The 25010-nt window shown below is 47.6% G+C and overlaps 1 long non-coding RNA gene across 1 annotated transcript in view; it reads left to right on the top strand.

The window, feature by feature from the left end:
- The window catches only part of LOC140213541 (uncharacterized), a 140491-nt gene extending 116849 nt beyond the window's left edge, over positions 1–23642 (top strand). The window contains exons 2-3 of the long non-coding RNA XR_011890403.1: positions 22346–22470; positions 22855–23642. This is a non-coding gene — a long non-coding RNA (uncharacterized lncRNA). The remainder of the gene's footprint in view (positions 1–22345; positions 22471–22854) is intronic.
- Positions 23643–25010: the final 1368 nt, after the last annotated feature.

Raw genomic sequence — 25010 nt, 5'->3', positions numbered from 1 at the left:
CGAGGATATCCAAGGACAGCAAATGTAAAAAGAAGTCGCGATTAACAGATAACGGACGTAGGGCACAGCCGCGTTAACTGCTGAACTCGTGGTAACTGCTAACTGCTGTCTGTTGGGCGCTCGTAGTACGCTTTGAGGTCGTGCAAGCTTACGGGCCCTATTACTCTGCTGCCGTGTTTTTCCCGCAAGAGGTACACCAAGCTAGAAATGCGTTTCGCGGTCACGTAAGGGCCATCCCATCTAGGCGCGAGGGAAGCAGCAAACCCTTTCGCAGCATCGCTGAGTGGGTGCGTGCGGCGGAGCACTTTGTCGCCGACCGCGAATTCCAGGGGCCGCCGGCCTTTGTTGTACTGATTGCCATGTTCCAGGCGGGCAAGGTCCAAGTTTTCCTTGGCCTCCTTCAGAGTGTGGGCCAGGCGGCTGGAAAGAGTTTGTGTGAACGTGGAGTAATTGCAAGTTGGTAATTCAGAGCCGTTGGTGAATGCATGCTCAATAGGAAAACGGAGCTCGCGACCGAGAAGAATGGCCGCTGGCGTAAACCCTGTCGTCCGGTTTACTGTGGTCCTTGTGGCGAAAGCCATCTCCTGGATACGAACGTCCCAGTCCTTGTGCCGCTCGGTGAAAGCCACCAGCATTGTCTTAAGGTTTCTGTTGACACGCTCCGTGATGTTGACTTGAGGGTGGTATGGTGTCGTCCTTTTGTGCTGCACGCCAAGAGCTTTGCAAGTGTCAACGAATATCCTGCCTGTGAAATATGTGGCATTGTCTGTGATAAGCTGCGCTGGGAAACGGAAACGGGTGAACGCTTCCAACAACCCATCCCAGATTATCTTAGAATCCAGCTTGCGTAGCGGGTACAGCTCTACCCATTTGGAGAAATGGTCAGTGACCACTTACAAGTATCGATTCCCTTTAGCTGACCTGGGGTATGGGCCCATAACATCACATGCCACAATTTCCCATGGGTATCGACTCTCAGCTGGTTGCATGAAGCCCGGTGGCTTCCCTCCCCTCGGTTTCACGGTCTGGCAGGTAGGACATGTGCGAACGTATCTGAAGACATCCTTTCTCATGTGCGGCCATGTCGCGACGCGACACAACTTCTCGAATGTTTTCTTGCCGTCGCTATGACCGGCAAGCCGGGTGTCATGAAAGTACTCTAGAAAAGGCTTGCGCAGCTTCCTAGGCACAACGACACGGAATGGGGACTCACCGCAATCCGTATCGGCAGCAGGTATATACCGCAAGAGCAGGCCATCGTCTGCTTGCATGTAGCAGTCGTAGTTGCCGCTACCGGCAGGTTTGGCGCCGTCCAGTGCCTTGCGTATCAAGTTGCACTGGTCGTCGCTTAGCTGGGCGTCGAGTAGCTGCTGGCGGGAGATCAGTGTTCCCCAGGCGTCCACAGGCACTGCCACAGCCAGAACTTCGGGTGCCGGCTCGCCATCCTCGGAGAGTGGTGCTCGGGACAGGGCGTCAGCTACCTTGTTGAAGGTGCCTTTCCTGTATTCTACTCTGTAATTATACTTCTGAAGAGAGAGGGCCCAACGGGCTAAACGGCCGGCTGGGTTTTGTAGCTTTGACAGCCACGTCAGGGCCTGGTGGTCAGTCTGAATAGTAAACTCAGCCCCATCCAGATATATGTCAAATTTCTTTAGTGCAAATACAATTGCTAGGCACTCTTTCTCTGTTACGGTATAGTTCCGCTCCGCTCCTGTGAGAGTGCGACTTGCAAAAGCCAGAGGGTGAAGCTTTCCTTGGTGCTTCTGAAGCAAGACTGCGCCGATGCCATACTCACTTGCATCGGTCTGCACGGTGAATGGCAGGTTGAGGTCGGGAAGCAGCAGACGTGCGGTATCGGCGATAGCCGATGACAGAGCCCGAAATGATCCCTGCTCCACGTCAGTCCAGTGCCAACTGGCACCTTTCCGTAGGAGCTGGTGGAGAGGTCTTGCCAGGTCAGCGCAGTTGGGGATAAAGTGGCGGTAGAAGCCCACCATGCCCAAATACCGCTGCAGGCTCTTGACGTCTGTTGGTGGTGGAAGCTGCAGTATGGCCCGGAGTTTCTCCTCGTCAGGCCGGAATGTGCCTTGCTCGACAATGAAACCTAGGAGGTTGATTCTGGTCGAAACCAGTTGAACCTTCCGGGGGTTAATGGTGATGCCTGCGGCCTGCATTCGTTGTAAAACGGTGGTTAGGTGAAGGAGATGCGCCTCCAGCGTATTCGAGAACACTACCACGTCATCCGTGTAAGCCATCGCATAATTGAATTTGGCGTCTTGAAGCACAATATCTATTACATGCTGAAAGGTTGCCGGTGAATTGCACAAACCAAGAGGCAACCGGACGAATTCGAACAGTCCCCGATGGCAAGTGAATGCCGTCTTTGCAATATCACAGGGGGCGATCGGAATTTGCAGGAAGCCCCTGCTGCAGTCCAAAGTAGTAAAGAACTTTGCGGACCCAAGTGAATACATCACTGAGTCGATCGATGGGAAGGGGTACGAGTCTCGAACTGTGACAGCGTTCAACCGACGGTAATCGACACACAACCGCGCCGTGCCATCTTTCTTAGGCGCTAGTACAACTGGGAACACCCAAGGGCTCTTAGACAGTCTTACTGCACCGGTAGCGATCATTTCGTCTAGCGCACTATCAAGAAGTGCTCGCTTGTGGGTGCTCAGGGGCCGCGGGTTGAAACGAATTGGGCGGGCGCATCCGGTGTCGATCCTATGAGTAAGCACTATAACGCTTCCAGGAGCTTCCGTGAACATTTCGGCAAATGGTTTAAGCGCTGTCTCGATTTTGGTCTTCTCCGCCGGAGATCCTGTGAAAGACTTCAGAACAGTGAGAATACCACTACCAGTCTCGGAGACCGTAGAGATATTGGCGGTAAACAGATTTGACTGTGGTTCTCCTGGTTTAGTCATGAACTTGAGTGGATGTGCATGCATGCCGTACTGGTAGGTGCCTTTAGAAAGATCGAGAACGATTCCTGCTTTGGCTATGAAGTTATGGCCCAAAATCACAGGACAAGAAAGTCCTGGAAGGTGTAGGAAGCGTTGCCGGAATTTTTTATCATTAATGGTAACCGTTATCATTAATGGTAAACGTCGGACGCCGCTTTAGCGAGATCATCAAGGGAAGAGAAGGTACGGCCCCTTAGATAAGCCTGAAAGCGTGGGTGAGCTTGCCGGATTGCCCGGGTGACTCTTTCTGTTTCGGGTGCTGAAGGGTCTGCGCGCTCGTAAAGCTCCTGAAAGGACCGTATGTATTCTTGGAGGCTTTCCTCCTCCGCCTGACTACGGGCGCGAAGCTCGTCTTTCATGCGGACAACGTAGTCGGGGGGAAGGAATTCTGCTCCCAGTAGCTGCTCAAAGTGCGCCCAACTTTGGAATGACTGGCGACGACGCCAGCGGGCGGCGGACCCAGTCAGTGCGACGGGCAAAACACGCTGAAGAAGAACGTCATCCGTAATGGCTTCCGCATTGCGGTAATCTTCCATTTCCTGAAGGAAATCCGCCACCGATTTCTTATCTGTGTGGCCTTCATATGTAGGCACAGAGAGCTGCAAACGGAAACTGGATGCTGGGGTTATGGTTGCTTGATGCTCGAGCAGTGCGGTCAGCTGGGCAATGATGCTGGACATATCTTGTGCGGGCGCGCCCTGGTCCTTTTTATCAGGCATCGTACTAGTGGTTTGGCGAGTACGATTTTCAACCGCGCCCTTCTTGACTTTAGCCGAACGTAGGTGCATTAAAATGCCGGCGGTGCATGTTTGGTGTTGAAATTGGACGGACAAAGCGGTCCGACGGAATGGTCAAGCAACGTCAAGCGGTTCTGCGGAGGCAGGATGGCGCGGAATAGCGGGGGGCAAGGAGAGCGAGATGTACAATAAAAATGTTCAGTGAGCTTACGCGAGTCAGAGGGGTTGGGTACAGATGCGTGAGCTGTGGGACCCGGTGTCGGAGCGCAACAAGTAGGCCTAGGGGGGATTGCCAGCTGCCTCGATATGGGGGCGGTTCCCTTGTTCCGTGCTCGTGGTCCCTGCGGTGCGGAAGCGTACTCCAGAACAAATAGAAAAACAACGAGAAAGAAGAAAACCACGTTGGGCGCCAGATGAAGGCCACTCGCCTTCGCTCAGGGGGTCCGCGAGCCGCGACCAGCACGACAAAGGACCAACGGCGCAAAGAACAAAAACCGCTTTAGTTTATGGTAATGAAACACTCAAAGAATTACCGCAGCCTCGCGGTCAATAACAGAAAAGAACAAGGCAAAGGAGCAAGCAGCAGAACAGCGAGGCAACAAAATATACAAGCCAAAGGGAGCGACGAAAAAACGGCCGTTACAAACCATCAACCAACACGATCTTTCGGGCGATAACAGAATGCATAAAGCGCACAAAGCAAGCAAGCACCAAACCAGGCGCACAGACACAGTCCCAAAAGCAAACAACAAGAGCCCTCTTTCATGCGGACACAATGCAAAAACGCTCTTCCCCCCTGCTCTGCAGCACGCTCAGAAAGAAACCTAGTCGCGCCACGCCCCACCAGCGCCTCCCCAGGCCCGCGCCCCGGCAAGAAAAGCCAAGAGTCCCGTCTCCGCTGCCTTCTTATCAGGCAGCCGCCTTCCCGGCAGTCACCGCGCGAGTTCTTACGATACGCGATCGGTGCGCATGCTCCATGCGACGAGTGCCGTTGTGGCGCGCGTTTCAAAGGCTTCCCCCGTGCGCGCTGCAGAGAGGGCCCTTTAGCATGCCTTCCTTCGCCAAGGAAGCAAAGTGCTATGCCATATGCATACACTGTATGCCAGAAGTTGTAGACAGTTTTACTGCACTGCTACTTTCGTTTATATGTACTGAAGTTGCACAATGTTGAGCTGCTACGGTAGGGTGTTGCACTGTGTGTCTACTCGCTTAACAGGCATCCACTCCGAAGCATAGCCTCAGAACAAAAATGTAATCAACTAATCAAACAAATAAAAGAGTAAATGAGCTGATGGCATTAGCAGTATGGCTCAGCTTCAGCACTTCTGGTACGTGTTTACAGTGAGAGTGCCCACCAAGAATATTATTATGCAGCAAAAGTACATTTCCAGACATGACTATCGGTAAATAGCGTGACTGAGTGCCTGGAGCCTTTGCATTGATGCGCAGTAATTTTGCTTTTATTGAAGTAACGATTTGCCAGCAATAATTTCATTTGTTGGGAATAATTTGTTTACAGCAATGCAAAATGTGAGAACGGATGTTTAAACACCACTTCTTATCTACAGTTCCCTAGCGTGATGCTATAAGTGGCTGTCTTTACCACATCAGGTGACTCATTTTTTTTTTTTTTTGCCTCTCCTCTCTGCAATGCGTTCTGCATTAGTTTCTACCACTCTATGAACTTTCGCTTACTTATGTGGGCCATTTTACCATCAGAAGTCCCCTTAAATCTTGTAAATTTCTGTGCATGGCAGCTTTTAAATTAAGACACCTGCAGTTTTAGAGGCTCGAATACATTTTTGCACCAGCTTTTTGCAGGGTAAGCGAAGAATGGGGTGCTCTCTTCACAAGATGAGACAAAGGCAACTCTGAGGGAATGCAGGTGCCTTTTCTGGTAGCTGAACTTCCGAATAAACCAAGAAATGCAGCCTGAACACGCGAACAAAGCAAGCGAGAGTGGCTGTACAGCCCGGTGACAGCGCAACCCAATGCAGAGAACTGTGACTTCTACTACCAAGCCTATCTTGTTGCTCACCACCATGTTGCAGCATGGCATGTTCCAAACTCCAGCGTTTCAGGTCCATTGTACATATAGCAAACAACTCCTAAAATCATTTGTAGGAGATCTTGATAGCCTCACTGCTGTCCATGGAAGACAATGCACAGTTGCTGTTCCTATATGAAATAAATGTTTTGACACACCTAACAGGAAGTTATGTCATTATTACATCTGTAACATTCCTTCAAACATGAAATGTTTGCATGGCTTGTATGAAAGTATTTTTTAGACATCTAGGGTGATTCCTCTCACATATGCATTGACATAACTCTCGAAAATGAAAACAGCTCTTAGCAAACAAACACAAGCTAGCATATCATCGGGGGAAAGCAGGTAAACCTAAGCAAGAGCATTTCCCTGCACGATTTAACATGAGATCTCCTGACCACAGGATACCAAAAATTTAATGATGGGGTTTTACGTGCCAAAACCACTTTCTGATACCAGGCTATAGCATAAGGCCTTGCTTGTATGGGTGGAGGGTTGGATGAGTTGGTGGTCCCTCATCTTCATGTAAAGTGCACACAAGGATGAGACACACAAAAAATGTGGCACGTGCACAGCCATATTCTTTTTTCATCTCATCTTTGTGGTTGCCGTATGTAGAAGGTCATGTAAGAACGTAAGACACAATGTACCGTATGGCACAGCATGTGGCTAAGTGCAATGCTATTTGAGCAGAAACCAACTGTTAACGAAGATAAAGCAGAAGGATAAAATAAATAAAGCGATTGTTGCGAGTTTGCACTTCACATGTTTGATCAGGGTTTTGCTACACCAACTGGCGTCAATATCGCATGCTATTAGCGTGCAGCACATACTTAAATATGATCACTTGTCTGATTATGAGAGCTAAGCATCGACTGATAATATGCAATGAAGCTATATATATACTGTAATGCTTTAGGGCAAGCAGGTAATCTATAAATGGCAAGATGCTGTGCGTCTTCTTGACGTTGTCCCCACTGCCGACAAAGAAGGGAGTCGAGAAGTCACTGGCATGCAAACTCGCTTACGCGCCGCTGGTGCATTGCTTACTCTAATAGCTGTTCGGCTAATAAATGGTGTTTACTTATTGATGCTGCATAATATAATTTCAAATTTGTTAAGCTTACTATAGCTTTAAACTATTGCATCACGTTTCAGCCCATGGTCTCAGATTAGGTGATGGGATGAAGAAACATGCACAATTCCTGTTGTTGAAATTCAAATCCAGTATTACAGAAATAAAAGTCAACCTACATTCAGATAGCAATCTTACTATCAGAGCCATATTCTTATCCAATCAGCTTTCATATGCTGCTGAATTGCGCTCAGACAAAAATTTAAAAGCTGGTGTACCTGATGACTTTGAGAGCCAGCTTTAAAACTGTCATGACATGATGTCACATAATTAAAACAAATTTGTTTTGCTTTTGCACATAAGCGTAACCAGCAGCAAAGGTCTCAAATAGGAGCCTATTTTTGCAATTCTGTTGGTCTAGCAGCAACATCACAGAATGTCTACATAGTCTTCTACTTTTAGGAGCAAGTGCAGCCGAAGTAGATAATCGGTGCACATGGAGCACATTACTTTTTTTTATGTAGGTGAAATTTCTAAGCATATTGTAGCATATATTGTATAATTAGAAGCAGTTTTGTTGCATAACAGCGATTAGGACTCAAGCACTGTATTCTTTGTACATCTAATATGATGTTGTGTATTGCCTCCTTCCTCTGTAATGCTGTGTAACACTGAGGCCACACACACACATAGCGAGAGGGAGAGAGAAAGAGCTTGTTGTATCCAACTCTGCGGGCAATCCAAAATTTATTTGCACAATGCCAGCCTTGGCCTACAGACTTTACAGAGCATAACTAAACACTGAAGGTAGGGAAATTTTTCACTGTGTCTAAACAATGGATAGAACAAAGTGCTGTTGAATACCAATGCACATGAACATGTATGTTTGAAAATGCAAGATTGTACCTAGATATGACAGCTGAAGGGCCTGATAAATGCTGTGAAAGCCCCTTTCTGATATCCTGCAATAATTTAATTATGCAGCATTTGACTTTCTTGTCTCTCCACATTGTTATTCTAAGTGATAAATTTCAGCTGGCAGTGGGTTAGCACTCTGTCATGTCCTTTCATACCTTCTCTCTCATTTGCATGCTGCAAAAAAGCTTCCTTCTGTCCAATTACTAATCAACCCCATTTCAACATATGCTGGTGAAAGTCTCTGTAAATCATTATGCTATCCCCAAGATTACTTATGGCATTTTAGTTGCCTTAACTTCTGAGAACAGAAAATAAGGTGTGCGTGAATGATATCAATCACTGACATGTGTTGCCCTTTCAATGATAAGGATCGACTGAATGAGAACAATCATCTTCGGTAACTTACAAACGTCGAAAAATGTACAATGCAGTGAAAGTTACAATGTCTGCATGGTGAACAATGAAGCTCAGTGCAAGGCTAACTTTATTTTCTTCTTCATGAAGCTGTACACAGACTCACTTTGGTAAGGGCATGTGTGCAGGCTGATACAATGAGTTATTTTTTTTTTCATTCTTAGATCACTATTTAGTACAACTAAAAAGCTTGATATTTAGGTTAGATTATCGCCAGGGATGTAGCCAGGGGGGTGCACACTAGACACCAGGCAGATGGGGGACCATACCAGTGTTCAGTGACATATAATGAGCAGCAGTTATCAACACAAGGATCTGAGCATGATGGATAATGAAGGCGTGACAGACTCGGGGGCGATGAAGACAAAGCTGTGGTGCAAATATGGCCTGTCAATTCAATCATGGCATTATTTGTGGTGCCCTGAAAGGTGCCTCCCAGGGCAATACATAAAATGAGGTGTTAAGTATATGAGATATACATGAGAGGAGTTTTGATCCTCAGCACCTGTAGTGATGGGCATGTATATGTACACATCAGGATTTGTGTCATTGTGTGCACGAACATGCACACACACATTAACACAATTAAGCAGTGATTCCTGTACGGTTCTGGAGAAAAGAATACAGTGACACGACACGGATAAAAGTTGTGATTGTGGGATGAGCTGGAGAATGGTCTAAAGTTTTGGACGAAAGCCCAAAAATATCTCGTAATGTTCTTAGACTAGACTGGATATAGATGAGGGATTAAGTGGAAAGATTGCTGCTTCATTCTGACAGATTACGGCTACTCTATTCCACTCATCTATTTATTTTTTATTTTCAAATACTGCAGCCATATTCAGGGCTATTGCAGGAGTGCAGGTACAACAAACACAAGAAACAGAAAAAAAGGCAGTTGAACATAACAGACGAATAAAAAAAAGGACAGCAGTCTTATCACACTAGTGCTTCTAGAAAATCACACAGTGCCAATTCGCGCACAGAACCGGGTAACTCGTTCCAGCAATCACATGTTAGTACACGCAAAGAAAGACTTTAGGTTGAGGGTGTGACAACGTCTAGTTGGAAGAGCACTGGCATACACGATGTAATCATCAGCGGATAGTCGACCACATGAGTGAATAATTGAATGTGATAGCTTCATGGAATCTTTCTGCCGCCTCGTGCATAGAAGAGATGAAATCAAGGAATTCATTGTGGATAAGGGCGACAAATCACGATCATAGCGATGGCAAATGAAATGAACAGCCTTCCTTTGTACAGATTCAACTTTGTTTATGTCGCACACTTTATACAGGTTCCAGACGCATGAAACGTACTCTAATACAGGACGAATCAGTGTTTTATACATTATTAATTTAGTGTGCTTTGGCAATTTACATAGTTTTCGTCTCAAGTAACCTAATTTTCTTCGTGCTATAGATGTAATGTGATCAATATGCTGGGGCCACTTCATGTTGTGCATCAAGATAACTCCAAGGTATTTGTACACCTGTGCCTGGGGAACTATTGTGTTATTGAAAGCGTTCGCACGCTGTGAAGGAAAATGGCTGTTTGTAAATGACACTGCTACGGTTTTTTGAAAGTTAATGCGCATCTGCCATTCCATACACTAGGTGCAAAATAGGTTGAAGGAACCGTGAAGTAAGGCGTGATCACTAGGAGAAGAAATTAACTGGTATAGGACGCAGTCGTTGGCATAAAGACAGACTTTTGACTTAATATCGTTTTGGCTAAGGTGCTATAAAGAAAAATAGGGACCAAAATTACTTTTAAAAAAAATGCTGATTGACATGTAAAAGTTGGTAAAAGAATAAATAATAAATAGTGGGGAACAATATATTATACTTAAGCACAAGGTTGAAAATAGAATAGCTTTAAGAAATGCACGCTGTCAGTAATTTTAGGCTAGGTTCCACAAAACGAAAAACTGCGCAGCACATAATGTCCTTCTCACAATAAATGGAGAAGGCCACGGTTTGAGAGGAATCGCTAAAGAGAATGTCTGTTCCCTTGTTCCTCTAAGCTTGATACACAGTTCGCACCTCTGCTCGCCACAAAACAGGCAACTTACAAAGAATCAGCATCATGAAAATCCAATCGAGAGACAAGGAAAGTAGTGACAAATATCACATACACTGTAATTTGCTGCCAATTTGTTATAAAATACCATCTTGCCTAGCCTTACCTTATCTTAATGGACAAGTTAGCAGCACATGCGAGGTATCTGGTTTACCACGAGGCACATGATGATTATTCAGCACAGCCTATTTCATGTGGAAGGCAGTTGGTAAAGGCCACACCTAGCAATGTTGCAACAGTTTCTATAAAGTGAACTTCAGAGTTTACTGCATACAGAACAGATCTTTTCACTGTATTGCCGAACATGTTGTCAAAGGCTATTCTATGGAAGCGCTGTTCACAATGCGTCTTCTATGCCAAGGCTGAAGAACGCAATAATACATGTGTCACCATATTCACGGGCCCATTTTGGTAATTCACGGGCCCATTTTGGTAATTCACGGGCCTGTCTGGTCATTCCTGGATAATCCAGTGTGACTGGGCACTCACTGAAATGTAGCACCATGCATGTCCACAACATGCTGGGCTATGTGTATGTTCCATAGCTGAAACAGTAATCCCATTGTATGATGATTTCGCGTGGATGTTATACATATATAGGAGCTCCAATGCCAGCTTTGAGTACAAGAACATCCAGTTTTCAGGTGCATCACTTCTGGCAATGAACTTTGCTGCTTCTACTGTGGCACATAGATCTGCTGTACTGGATGTCAAGCGAGAATAGTCTAAGTAGATGCTGTTCATCCAAGGCTGGAATTACATGGGGGCACACTGAGAAATACCGCATATAGGCTCAATGTGTGAATATCTTTTTTCTGCCTGAAATCGTCTAGTGATGTTGAAGCAGAACAGGCTAGACCAAGGAAAGAATGTTGCATTTTTTCTTCATGCCTTCTATCTCTACCCGCAATTTTGGCTGCAGGTAGATTCACGGTGGTTGCAGACCCTGACAATGTTTTATGCAGGAATGTTTGCTTGACATCCAAGCCATCGAAAATGTAGATGAGATCATGCAAGAGAAAGTTCGATAACGACCCTATAGAGGCATAAGAATTTGTGCGAGAGTGCCGCACGCATTGACATAGGCAGCACCGTACGGTGGGTACGAGCAAATGTCATGGAACCGACACAACTAAAAACAAGAAACAAGAACAAGGTGGCGATGTCGACAGTGTGACACACTGCATAAAGATGTGGAAAAGTGCCGATATCTATATCTGCATTTCCAATACATGAAAGAATGTATTGTGTATCTTAAAATGCAAGATACTGGCTATCGCAACATCACTGCGTGAAACTATAAACGTTGGCTTAATTCCACTTCTCAAACTGATGCTGCTGCCACTGAGTCACCTGAATAAAACTGAAGAGAGAGAGAGAGAGAACATTTATTTGTCATGAGATTGGGCGACTTCCTCGCAGGGTGGAGCCCTTAGTTCAGGGCCCCATTGGCTCGCGCCACTCTGCATGCCCGCCGAATCAGCCGTCGCTGCTCTTGCGGGTCTGAGCTGGTCAGCGCAGTCTGACAGGAGGAAGGTGAAGGTGAAGGAATAGGGGAGTAGCCCGGAGGGTGTGAGCACTCCCAGGTGCAATGATATACTGTGGGCTTTGCTCCACAATAGATACAGTATGAGGGATATTGTGTGGGGTGGAAGAAGTGAAGATAAAAGAGGCAGGGAAATGAATTAGTTTGAAGCTGTCGCCATTCGACAGCATCTTCTCGATTAAGGGAATTATGTGGTGGAAGGAAGTGTCTCCTGGTATCTCTGTAATATTGTACAGTTTCAGTGTAGTTCGGTGGTTCTGAGATATTGCGACGAGTGCATCAAGGGCGTCTCGGCTTTGGAAAACGCAAATCAACGGCTCGCAAGTTTAGGTATTGGCCAGGAACGTCCACAGATATTGCCCATTTCATCGACAGGTGTGACATTTGCAAAACGTTTACTTATCGACAGCCTAACCATCCCATGCCCTTGCAATGGTGCACTCGTCGCAATATCTCTGTTCGCATGCTTGCAGGTATGACTACTTTGGATATAAAAAGTTCTTGTGCGAAGGACCTTAGCTCACCTTCTACAGGTAGTGCCCACTGCAGGCTGGAGATGACGTCTTGCGCCGTTGCATCACTGACCGTGCTGCCTGCAGACGAAATAGGGTGGCTGCATGGTCCAACAACGGCAGTCAGCGCGCCCACGGCATGAACTTCAACGTCCATAGTGCCTTTTTCTGGTTGTTCCTGCGATGGGATTCGTGACAAGGTGCCAGCAACAACCAGTTTGTTGACTGGAACATACTACAACTAAAATTCGTACTTCAGCAGTCAATGAAATAGTCGTTGCAGACGGGGTGGCAATCTCGCCTGTTTCTTTGAAATTGCCAATAATGGGTTGTGGTCGGTTTCGATAATGACCTGTCTTCCGATAAAGTAATCATTAAACTTTTCACGGGAGAATGTTGTGCCGAGGGCCTCCTTTTCTCTTTGGACGTACCTTCGCTCAGTTTCTGTGAGTGCCCGCGATGCGTAGCCTACCGGGCGCCAGTCTAGTCCATGTTGTTGGAAAAGCACTGCTCCGAGTGTAAATGCTGACGCATCTATCGACAATTTCATGGGAAGCTGGGGATTAAAGATAGAGAGGACTGGTGCTTCCGTCAGCATCATTTTGAGCTGCGCCCACTCACGCTCGTGAACATGCGTTCACTCCAAAACTGTGTCGTTTCTAATCAGGCTGCGCAAGGCCTCAATGCGGACAGACGACAGTAGGAACTGCCAACGGGGCGAAGTCTCAGAACGCTACTCGCCATGTCCCGTCCAAAAACATGTTCAAGCAAGGACCGCAGGAAGACCACTAGCTTGAACTACAGAAGGGAGACGTTGTCCCCATTCTCGTGGGCTATGACTGCAGCCTAGTTCCGAGCCTATTGAACAGCGAACGCGGCAGCAAGTTAGGCTGCCCCCGTGTCGACCTTCAGCTGCAAATCCGTGTCCTCAATGCTCGTTGTTACAATCCAGTCGAGACATTCGGGGCCAGGCTTACTTTTCGTCGTCCTAATCTCCAGAACGTCAAAGTCACTGTCACTCTCCGCTCCTTCAACCACGTCATCAACAGGTGCTCGCTTGCTCGTACAGCAGGCGGCGAAGTGATTAGGCTTTGTGCACTTGTTGCATGCTTTGCCGTACGCCGGACACTTCCTTAGCGCCCGAGAGAAGTTGCAGTACAGGCATTTTTGGCGTCCGTGCTTAGCAGGCGTTCGTAAAACAGGTTCAATCTTGCTTTCCTCCGTCCACGCCCTATTTTACGATTCGGCAAGTTCTTCAGCTCTGCAGCATTCCGCTACTGTGGCCAAGGTCAGGTCTTTCTTTGGCAGAAGTTTTTCTTGCAGGGAAGCGCTGAAAATGCCTAGACGATTTGATCCCGCAGCATGGAATTTCGTAAATCTCCGAACTTGCATGTTATTGCTTTTAGTTGCAGATCCCGAAGGAAGTGTTCGAATGGTTCTCCATGTGCCTGACGACGCGAGCGAAACACATATTGCACTTCGGCAAGGAGTAGTTTTCGAATGCTTTAAGCAAAACGTCGTAGTTCTGCGACGTAGTAACAAACGTACGTCACAGTGTTGCTGTTTTGGTTGGCCGTTGCAAATAAAACATCTTAAGTAAAATGGCTTTATTCACCTGTGACAAAAAATTTCTCTTTTGATCGGCCCATAATTATGTCAGCATAGTCAGGGCCTATTTTCGTTCCTATTTAATTTCCACACACCCACACAAAGTGTGCGCCATAAAACTCGAAGTTCATTAGCGCCAGAACTAATTTAGTAATGTGGCTAGTGCAGTACTGTTCACCGTCTTGTCGGGGAACGTATCGTCATAATCTTGCAATACCGGTTCGACACCGCCATTACACGTAATATAAGTTTAAAGCCAGGCCACATGTATTGTTACAAGTAATCAACCAAGAGGCAAGTCTAGGCAAATGATAATAGATAAGCGATTCGTCTCTTGACGATATCAAAAAACGCGTTTCAGCCAAATAAATTTTTAATGTGTGCTAATACATGTTATTGTTAAAGCAAAATACGGAGCATGGAGAAGGGAACAGGAAGAAGCAAACGCAGCAAGAAGCGCGAATTTCTAACTACGGACCTTCCCGAGAACTAGGGCCCTTATCAGCGAAAAATCTCTTACGCTCAGATAGTTTGTAAGCGCATATTCCATCCAGTCTTCATACTGGACACATTCTTATAACAAATGAGCATTCAACGAAAAGAGAACTTGCGAAGCAAAAACATTGTTAATTAGCACCAGTTATTCCGGAATAGCCTTGCAATGCTGCCGAACACATCATTGTTAACTGTAATCTGTATATTGATATGCGTTCCCCGCCGGCCAGGAACATAAAATTCATTTAAAAGTCATAACCACTCTCAAGAACTTCAGCAGCCTTGCTAATCAATAAATGTGTTAACATCTCGAAAAACTCTTCGCGCGTTTATGCTTAATACCGTCAAATGCGCTCTGACAAGCTGAAACTAACGCATAACAATTGACTGTGTTGATTTGCTCGAAGCGGATGATTCGCCGCCAAGGAAGAAACTTACATTGGTAATGCAGCTATATTGACGTATTGGGCTGCTGCACCAGAATGTATGGCATATACTTACTCCATGTGGGTCTTACAGTCCTAAATACGAAAGGGTGACTGGAAAGAAAATAATATTGCCTAGAGCGAATGTCCGTCATTTTGTTGTCCCCGCTTCATGGAAATCCAGTTTGCCAGGTCGTGAGGGCCATTGCCCCTTGCTCCGGAAATCTCGGGCGCTATAACGTAGAACTATTCCAAACTTTTCGATTCCAATTGAGCAATCAGTGCTTCGCGATTGGTGAAAAACTTTTTTGGACCGCCCCCCCCTTCCCCTGCCGGTAATGCGACGTCACGAAAACCGCGATCGCTCCACATTTGATATGACGTTTAAAACCTGATTATGCATGATTTGACCGAACAAAATAAAAATAGTTATTTCTTCTTCGACGTCCTTTCGCCAGTAGCCCTCGGCTATTGGTCAAGCGATTTCGGGCTGCAGCCAATTCACCTGCCTGTCAAGCGACGTCACAAAACCGCAATAGCTCACCGCGTCGAAGTGACGTGTATCCGTTAAACATGCATTAATATGCCGAACAAAACTAAATTTTCATCTGAATAGCCGCAAGCTGCTCCTTTTCGAAAGGAATAAAAGATGGCTGCCACTGATCGCTCAGGCACTGGCTACTCGCACCTGCCGGGGAGCACGGGTTTATTTGCATGTAATAAGCCTTTTTACGTGGCCGTGTAACGTTCGTTTCCGAGCACTTTCGGCACGTTTACGACCTCATTCTGGAAATCTTCTTTCCTGAGGATCCGTTATAGCGTCATTCTTAAGCTTCCGTTGCAAGCCGCCGCGATTGTCGACGAATCACCGTAAGCTATAAGTAAGGGGAAGCGGACCAATCGCAGACGCTTGCACCACACCCTTTATCCGGTTATCGAATTTCAGTGCAGTTGCTCGGCCCCCTCAAATCCCTATCCACTTGTCCGTGCTCCTCGCCTCTTGTCAGCCAATTAGATAAAACAAGCCGCTCAGTGTAGGCAATGTTATTCGTTCTTCAAGCAAACAAAAGTGACCTCCTATGATCGAGGAGAGCGTTTGATTAGTTTGTTGAGACAACGCTGCGGGTGAACGCCTGATGCTTTCGTCGACGGTTACGCAAATTTGACATCAGGAAATTGGAATAAAAACGTATTGGAATAGTTTTACGTTATGGGGCTCCTAGTTTACATCGCCGCGCCTCGCCGTGAGGTTTATTGCCCCTGCTCTTTCTTGGAAACGAGGCGGTTCCCCGACTGGGGCACCGCCACAAACGCTCGACACACCTGCTTTTACTTTTGAATGTAGCCAGCCGAAACTCCATTCTGAAGCTGCGAAAACGTGTATGGCGACCGTCCATCGCTTCCTTGTCCCCACTGTGGGGGTCATTGCCCCTTGCTGCTGAAATCCAGCTTGCTTGGACATGGCTCGCATTGCTTCCTTGTCGAATCGAAGGGGCTATCCGACAGGGGCACCACCACTGCGTCTCGCAAACCTGTTTTTACTCTTGCACAAAAAAAAACTAGTCAACTCACAGTTCTCAATCTGTCAAAACGTGCATTTAGACTTGGTGGGGTCTATTCCACAGTGCCAAGGTTTCAGGTCGCTCTTCACGTGTGTATACCAGTACTCATGGTGGCCTAAAGCGATGCCTCTGCAAGGCATCGCGATCGATACATCGGCGGAAGAATTTGTTGCTAAGTGGTTGTCGCAGTACTGTTGCCCTTTGCGCATAGCTACTGACCGAGGCCGGCAATTCCAAAGCTCGCTTTTTTCAGCCCTGGGAAGACTCCTCGGCACGCGCCTTCATATCACGGCCTACCATCCCCAGACCAACGACACGGTCGAGTGTCTCCAGCGACAACTGAAGGCGTAATTGACCACCACGCTCGACGGACAGCACTGGGGGTGAGGCTACCCCAGTACTACTGTGACTGCGAGCAGCAATCAAGGATGACCTCTGAGTCCGAGTATGCGAGGTGCTCTGTGAGTCAGCAATCCGCGTTCCAGGTCAGTTTTTCGGCACTCAGTAAAATACTTCGCCAGCGGCTGCGCAGCAGTTAGAGAGGCTGCATTCCTGGCAAGACCAGCTTCGATCTACGCCCCCACGTATCGACCACGGGCAGCTCGTCTTTATTTTCCCGACAATGAACACAACCGCGGATGTCTTTCTGCGACGCGATACTATGAAGTCACCATTGACTCTCCTATCAAGGCCCCTTTCGTATTGATTCGCGTTCAGAGAAAGCCTTGAAGACTGACGTTCGCGACAAAGAAGTGTCGTGCGACCGCGTTAAATTAGCCTATCTTGAACGTTAGATCTTCATTCCTCCTGTCATTCACACCTAAGCCTGCGGAATTGACCGATTACAAGATTGTGAGCGCCGCCTGCAGGGAAAACGAAGAACGTAGTGCCACGCCGTTTGGTTGGAAAACAAGGCTTGCGCCGGCGTGCAGTCCGTACTCCACCTATCGGTACGACCGACATTGTGCGTTGTTTCGGTGTTTTATTGAATTTGCTTCAATCAGTGCGTGAGTAATGGTGGAATTAGGCAATATGCCCCTCCCGTTTGCGCACACGTGATGGACATGGGGCCTCTCGAAGTGCATGGTCCGTAACGAACGACGGCGTTTGGCAGTATCTGTCCTCGAACACTTCGACCGTTCGTCAGGCGCCTAGAGGCTGCGCGCTACATGATGAAGGGTATGTGGCAAACCATATGATAAACTTACCACAGCTGATCCAGAAGTTGGAGTGGTGCGAGCGATGTGCAGGCCGTCCATGAAGACGGGCAGCGCGATTCCGTGGTGTCGGCGGGGTATACGAAAGCGAAAGCTGCGGGCGAGATCGTCGGAGCGTATTGCCAGTGCATACGTATGTCTATATATATATATATATATATATATATATATATATATATATATATATATATATATATATATATATATATATATATATATATATATATGTATATACTGCCGCTAGGTGTCACGAGACGGGCGCCGGAGTAGAAGAAGTAGAAGCTGAGGACGCCGGCTTGAATTTATTGCACGCCATCGTGTACAACTGTCTGCCACGCCGACGCCGGGCACATCTTACATTGCCTCTTCGTGACAAAACTGGTGGAGGTGCTGGGTACGGTTCATCCGATTCCACAAACCCCTCCTGGTAGCAGGAGTACCAGCCCTATACTAGTGGACACCCCTGTTCACCGGGCAAGCAGGAGAATCCGAGGATTGCCTCCGGAGCTTTATCATCTCTGCACAACAACATCGACGCCCCCACACACCGGTATGGAAGGAACCTCGACGTCCCTACCGACCATTAGGCAAGGTACGGCCACAACGGCAACTCGATATCTGCTGGAGAATCTCCGAGTGCCGAAAGTGTTCCACGGGGATATCTTCGAGGATGTAGAAGACTGGTTAGTCCAGTTTGAGCGCGTTGCCGAGATAAATGAATGGAGCAACGTGGCGAAGTTAAGGAACGTCTACTTCAGCTTGGAGGATGGTGCCCGCACTTGGTACAAGAACCGAGAACGGCTCATCAAATCGTGGCTCGAGTTCCGTCGTGCCTTGCTGGAGACCTACGCCAATGCTTATCGCCGCGAACGAGCGCTCCAATGCCGCATTCATCTGCCGAACGAGTGCGTGACGTCGTACGTCGAGGATATGACACGCCTCTTCCGTCGGGTGGACCCAACTATGTCCGAGCAAAAAAAGCTGCGCCATCTTATGCGGGGAGTTAAGGAACAGCTATTTGCTGGCCTTGTTCGAAGCCCGCCGAAGACCGTTGCTGAATCCTTAACTGAAGCCACCACGACGGAAAAGATGTTACACCAGCGCGCAGCTTTCTATGAAAGGCAATTGAACGCAACTTCACCTTCGGACCAGCGCTCAGCTCCGTATGACAGGCACGCGAACGCTGCTTCACTGACGGACGCGATTGCCCTTGGAAACGTGGACGTACTCCGAGACCTTATCCGCTTTGTGGTGCGTGATGAGCTCAGCCCACGCTAAGTTCCAGTTCTGCCTTTGTAAGGAATGAAGTGCAGCAAGCGATCCAAGGTACCGTTCCAAGCAGCAATGCGCCGCCTGTGAGAGCACAGTTGCAGCGGCCGTCGTATGCGGAAGTTTTGAGGCGAGTCCCTGTCCCCGCTCCGACCCATTTCGACCCCGCCGCGTCATACGTCCCGCCGCTCCCATCAGTGCAACCGATCCAACGTATGGAGGATCGGCGCCCTCTCGAAAGGAAATCTGACGTCTGGCGTACCCCGGACAGAAGGCCTCTGTGCAATCATTGTGGAGAAGCCGGTCACGTATACCGCGAGTGCCCATACCGCCGCCTCGGACTGCAAGGGTTTGCCGCGGATTCACCAAGGCCCAGATATGGCGAAAGGCCTAGGGCGATTGAAAAATACTTGACCCAGCAGAGTATGCCACTCTTTCCGCGGCGGTAGTCGCGCTCTCCGTACCCCAGGCGTTCTTCCCCCGCTCCTAGAAGCCCTCCAATGGAAGCGCAGGGATGATCGCCAAGCCCTCGCCGGGAAAACTAACAGCGACCATCGGGGGCGAGGCCGCTGATAATCGCCCTTCCGAAGACCTCCCATCGACGCGAGCACGGTCTATTCAGCACGATTCAACGACGACAGCAGCCGAACTCAGCGACAGACTCTCGCTAGACATACCTGTTGTGCTCGACAGCCACCACGTTAGTACGTTATTGGACACGGGGGCCGACTACTCAATCTTGTGCGGAAAACTAGCGACGGAACTTAGAAAAGTCATCACGCCTTGGTCTGGAACGCAAATTCGTACTGCTGGCGGGCACAACGTAACACCGTTGGGCATGTGCACGGTCAGAGTACAAATTCGTGGGTCCACGTTTCCAGCCAGCTGCTTTATACTCTGCGATTGTTCTCGGGACCTCATCTTGGGCGTCGACTTTCTGCGGGAGTATGATGCCATTATAGACCTCCGGGAGCGCACAGTGACTTTTTCGACAGAAAGAGCAGCGAACAACCGCAACAATTGCCGACGTAACGCGCTTCGAGTTTACGCCGATAGTGTAACTGTACCATCACGCGCAAGTGTCCTGGTAATGGTCGTATGCGACGGTCTGCGTGACGGCGAAGCTGTTTCAGAGGGCAATTCTTCTTTTATGCTTACTCATGGTGTATGTGCAGCCCGCAATCTCATTATGCTTCGAGGTGGACTTTCGGCGCTCCTCGTGACGAATTTCAGCCAGGAACATCGGCACCTATTTCGTCGTACTACTATCGCTTTCACTGAGCCCATAGCCGACGTTCCTGAATGCTTCGCGCCTATGACGAAGGGGAACCCAGCTCAGACACTCAGCAATATCGACATCAATTCAGACTTTTCGGAGGAAAAGCAAAAAGCGCTGCGCGAGTTGCTCCTTAGGTTCAAGGAGTGCTTCGCACCTTCTTCCATGGTATGCCAGACGCCCATCACGAGACACCGAATAATCACGTATGACGATTCTCGTCCCATACGACAACTTCAGGCGCTCCGCTCCGCTAATCTCACACTAAAGCCAGAAAAGTATCACTTCGGTTACGAAGAGCTGAAGTTTCTCGGGCATGTCGTGAACGCCGATGACGTCCAGCCTGACCCAGACAAAACATCTGCTGTTGCTGCTTTTCCGACTCCTCGTGACAAGAAAGCAGTACGCCGCTTTCTTGGTCTGTGTGCGTACTATGGTCGCTTCATCGCTCATTTCTAGTGCATCGCCGAACCACTCATACGCCTCACGCGAGAAGATACACCCTTCGTTTGGACGGATGAGCAGAACGCAGCTTTCACCGAGTTACGGCAACGCCTGCAGGAATCACCCGTCCTCGCTCACTTTGACGAGAACGCTGACACCGAGGTGCATACCGATGCAAGCAATATCGGTCTTGGCGCTGTACTCGTTGAACACCAGGAAGGCGTCGAGCGAGTTATCGCTTACGCCAGTCGCACCCTTTCACGCACCGAAATCAACTACTCCACCTCCGAGAAAGAGTGTCTAGCGGTTGTGTGGGCCATCATGAAATTTCGGCCTTATCTCTACGGTCGCCGTTTCAAGGTGATGACAGACCACCATTCCCTGTGCTGGTTAGCCAACTTACGAGACCCATCCGGGCGACTTGCTCGATAGAGTCTCCGTCTGCAGGATTCGGTGTTACCATCATCTACAAATCTTGCCGCAAACACGAAGATACCGACGCGTTGTCGCGCGCTCCCGTCAAAACTTGTGACATGTATGTATGTGGACGTCCAGCATAAAACATAGGATCAAGTCCTACCGTACGTTACATTCGCGGACAACACCGCCATTCAGGAAACCACACGATTTACACCGTTCCGTCTTGTCTACGGGCGCGAGGTCCAGACCACGCTAGACGCTATGCTTCCGCACGACACCGACGCATCACTCACTGCCGACGCCGAGCAACTTATTCAACACGCAGGGGAAGCTCGTCAACTTGCGCGCATACACATCGCGAAGCAGCAGAGTACAGACGCATGACGCTACAACCTTCGACATCGGCAAGTCGGGTACCAGCCAGGTGACCAAGTCTGGGTGCGGACTCCAGTCTGTCGCCAGGGGTTGTCTGAGAAGCTCCTTAGTAGATACTTTGGACCCTACAAAGTGATACGCCGCGTTAGTGAAGTGAACTATGAGGTCATTCCCGATGGTACCGCGTCGCCTCGGCGTCGGCAGCACCACTCAGAGATAGTGCATGTCATTCGCCTCAAACCGTATTTCCCGCGTTAAGGCGACGCCAATCCGATCTCATAAGACTTCCACACTTCCTCTTTCTAGTTTAGTAAGCACCGAGTCGATGCCTTACTTTTCGCAGGGGAATAATGCCGCTAGGTGTCACGAGGCAGCGCTGAGAAAGAAGTTGGGACTGGAACGAGCGCTCAGCAAGAGACGGGCGCTGGAGTAGAAGTAGAAGCTGAGGACACCGGCTTGAATTTATTGCACGCCATCTTTGACAACTGTCTGCCTCGCCGACGCCGGGCACATCTTACATTGTCTTTTCGTGACAATATACATATATATATATATATATAATATATATATATATATATATATATATATGGCGCTGAATCCTGGCCACACTGTACTTTGCCGTACTACACTTGTTTAGATTGAGACGTTTGCGGGAGAGCCATCTCGATAGCGTAAGCAGCGCATGCCGTTTCCTCGTTGGTAATAAGCACATGTTCAGCACCTAGGTTGACTTAATCTATGTGGTGTTAGTGCTTCCTTAGGAAGGCAAGTTGATCAAGTGAAAAGTTTGTGTTGTGCCTGGCTCGCTTTCGTTTTATATCGCGTCAGTGTGATGAATAAAGCAAAACAAGCGTTTTGTACTCCTTAAGGCCAGAGAGGCTCCACAGCGTAAATTTTCTGAGGCAGCTGTGATATTTATGTGTGAATAACCTGCGGCATTTTGTCTTATAGGTGGAGCGAGACATGCCAGCACGTCGCAGGGCTGCTTATGAGCTTTGCTGACCTGGCAACTACTGAACACAACAAACAGCCTTCATGCACGGACTTGCCTTGCTAATGGATTCTACCGCCGGAAGGTGTGACAGTCCTTATCATATAGTGCAAGTAGTTGCATGCTAAAGCGCTCTCATCATCATCCAAATGTATCGAGCTTGCGCATTGCAAACCAATACATGCATCAGTCAAACCATACAACCAAAGACATGTTCACATAAGCAGTTTATTTCTGAAGCAGCAGAAAGAACAAAACTAATAAAACATGTTTAACTTTCTGGCTCGCGAATATGAACATGTTGTACATATTGGACGTGTTCCTCTTTGTTTTGCACTGCAAGCATGCTAAATTTTTTTGAAGCAACGAAAAGCAACAGCGGCTTTGTATTTGTTTGTGTGCATCAGTAAAGCATGAGAAAACAAACTGTTTGTTGCACAACTAACCATGCCTGTTTTCTTTATTGCAGCAAAGAGGCCGGCGCCAAAGGTGCCGCTGAAGGAGATCCAAGCTTCCTCACAGTACGCTCAAGAGATACAAGCTTTCTTCACAGCGTGTTCGTATACTTACGTTTGCAGTCACTTTGCGTTTTCACGCAGCGGATGTGCCGCCATACAGCATCCTCGCTCGGAGTCTTGCTGCACGTGGACAATGTCGGCACTTAGTCAGGATTATTGACGAGGTTCGGCGGCCGGCCTACATTTGACAGAGGGAGATTACGACACGATGGCCCCACGCAGTTTTTTTTTTTAATCTTACCGGTGATGAAGCGCCCCTTCCATATTCGAGCGTGCTTTGCTGGCTGCCACACTGAGCCGTCCGGGTTTGCACGAATAAAGAGTTGTTAGTAACCAGCCTCTTTCCTGTCTTCTTGTATGCTTCCTCTGTGCGTCCTTTTTTGGCAGTTTTTTTCTTAAAGTAATGTGGTATTCGTGCCTTTCTCTTCTTTACTTTTGTGCATTGCTTTCTGCTATTGAAATAAATAAAATCTGTTTCGCTAAGCCTCCTGCCGCCCGATTCTTGGCCTACCCTTCATAGTGGGTAGGCTCCATAAATAAGTATAATCATTATTATCAACTGCGACAACTGTCGCGCGCATCAACGTCGCTTCACCTCCGACTCGCAGACCTGTACCGTAGTCGTCCTTTCTTCAGTAACGCGCAGGGCCCACAAGGATTTCAGTCGATATGGGTAAGTGTCATCTCCTTGCCTAGTACTCTGAATGACACAGTTCGGCCATCAAGTGTAAGTTGTGTTTATCCGTTGATCTACGCATTAGGTCTGTTTTCTTCGCAAATGCTGTCACGAGGCCCAATTACTCTCGTTCGAATAAAACACTGTAGCATGCACTTCGTAAAAATATTAATCTTTACATTTTTTTCGTTCCTAATAATTCATTAGCGGTCAAACAGTCAAACAACTGCATTTCTATATGTATGTCCCGCATGAAACCATTATACCTTTCCACATACCCCGGTTCCCTCTATATCTATAGTATTCCCATAGAGCTCTGTGTTTCATTATGACCGCACTTCTCTTCCCCTTTGCTGCTATTGCTTTTTCTGTGTTTCATTTCGCATATTGCCTTCGTTTATCCATATATAAAAGCATTTGTATTCTTCTTAGCGAGCTTTTGGCTGGCCCTGTGTTGATACTGCCCGTTCGCTGCTTGAATTGCATACTTTAACACCTGTTATATTAGTGCTAAATATCAGAACTAAATTCTTGCCTTCGTGTCCACAGATATTAGGCAGACGTTGCATATCACATTGCTTGTTAGTAAGCAACACGTATTATGTTTTATTGCGTGTTATGCGCATGTCGTACGCATAACACAAAGCTGGAAACTGCTGCTCCTACTATATTGACGAATTTTTGTATGAGAGATTAAACAAGATGTTTCGTCTTTCTAGCGCCCTCTCCATCCTTTCCATGTACATCACAAACAGCAGCGGGGATAGAGGGCACCCCTGTCTCAATCCCTTGTTGATATCAACTTGCTCCTGGCTCCTTATCCTTTCCCATTAAAGGCAAACTATTTTCTAGGTGCATCTATCTCAAAAGCTCTATGCAGTCGTTAACTATGCCTTCCCTCTCCAGAATATCCCGCAAAATGTTGCGGTTTACGTTGTCATACGCTCCGGTAGTTTCTGAATAAGTCATGTATAGTGGTCTCCTTTCTTCTCTCAAACTTGGGAACTCAACATCTTCTGGTGGCGGTCACGGCAGTAAAGTTACATGGCATTTGGCGGTTTCATGGCAGAGATCGACAGGGGCACATAGACTCTCATCGTACCTCATTTACGACTACCTACATTCGTTTTTTATTATATCCTTAGTTGTTTTCTATTGCTGCGTATTCTCGGCATGACGAGGTATAAACATTTCCATTTGTAATTCATTCTGATCGTGTATTTCACATATTTCCACGTTGTATGACAACTTAAAACCCATTCTGCTCTTTGTTTAGATAAATATAGGTTATTGTCTATCTTCTCTCAAAGTGTATCTTTCTTCAATCAGTATGTTTAGTTGCTTTCTACACACATTTATTTAGAAGTGCACCGCGGCTCACTTGCTGCTGGACTTTGTAAGGGGCAGGAGCCTTGTCAAGTTGCAGTTAGC

Source organism: Dermacentor andersoni, chromosome 10, assembly GCF_023375885.2.
Source record: "Dermacentor andersoni chromosome 10, qqDerAnde1_hic_scaffold, whole genome shotgun sequence".
In the NCBI taxonomy this organism is placed as follows: domain Eukaryota; kingdom Metazoa; phylum Arthropoda; class Arachnida; order Ixodida; family Ixodidae; genus Dermacentor; species Dermacentor andersoni.
Note: the sequence above shows the minus strand (reverse complement) of the source record. Positions and strands in the feature narration are given on the sequence as shown.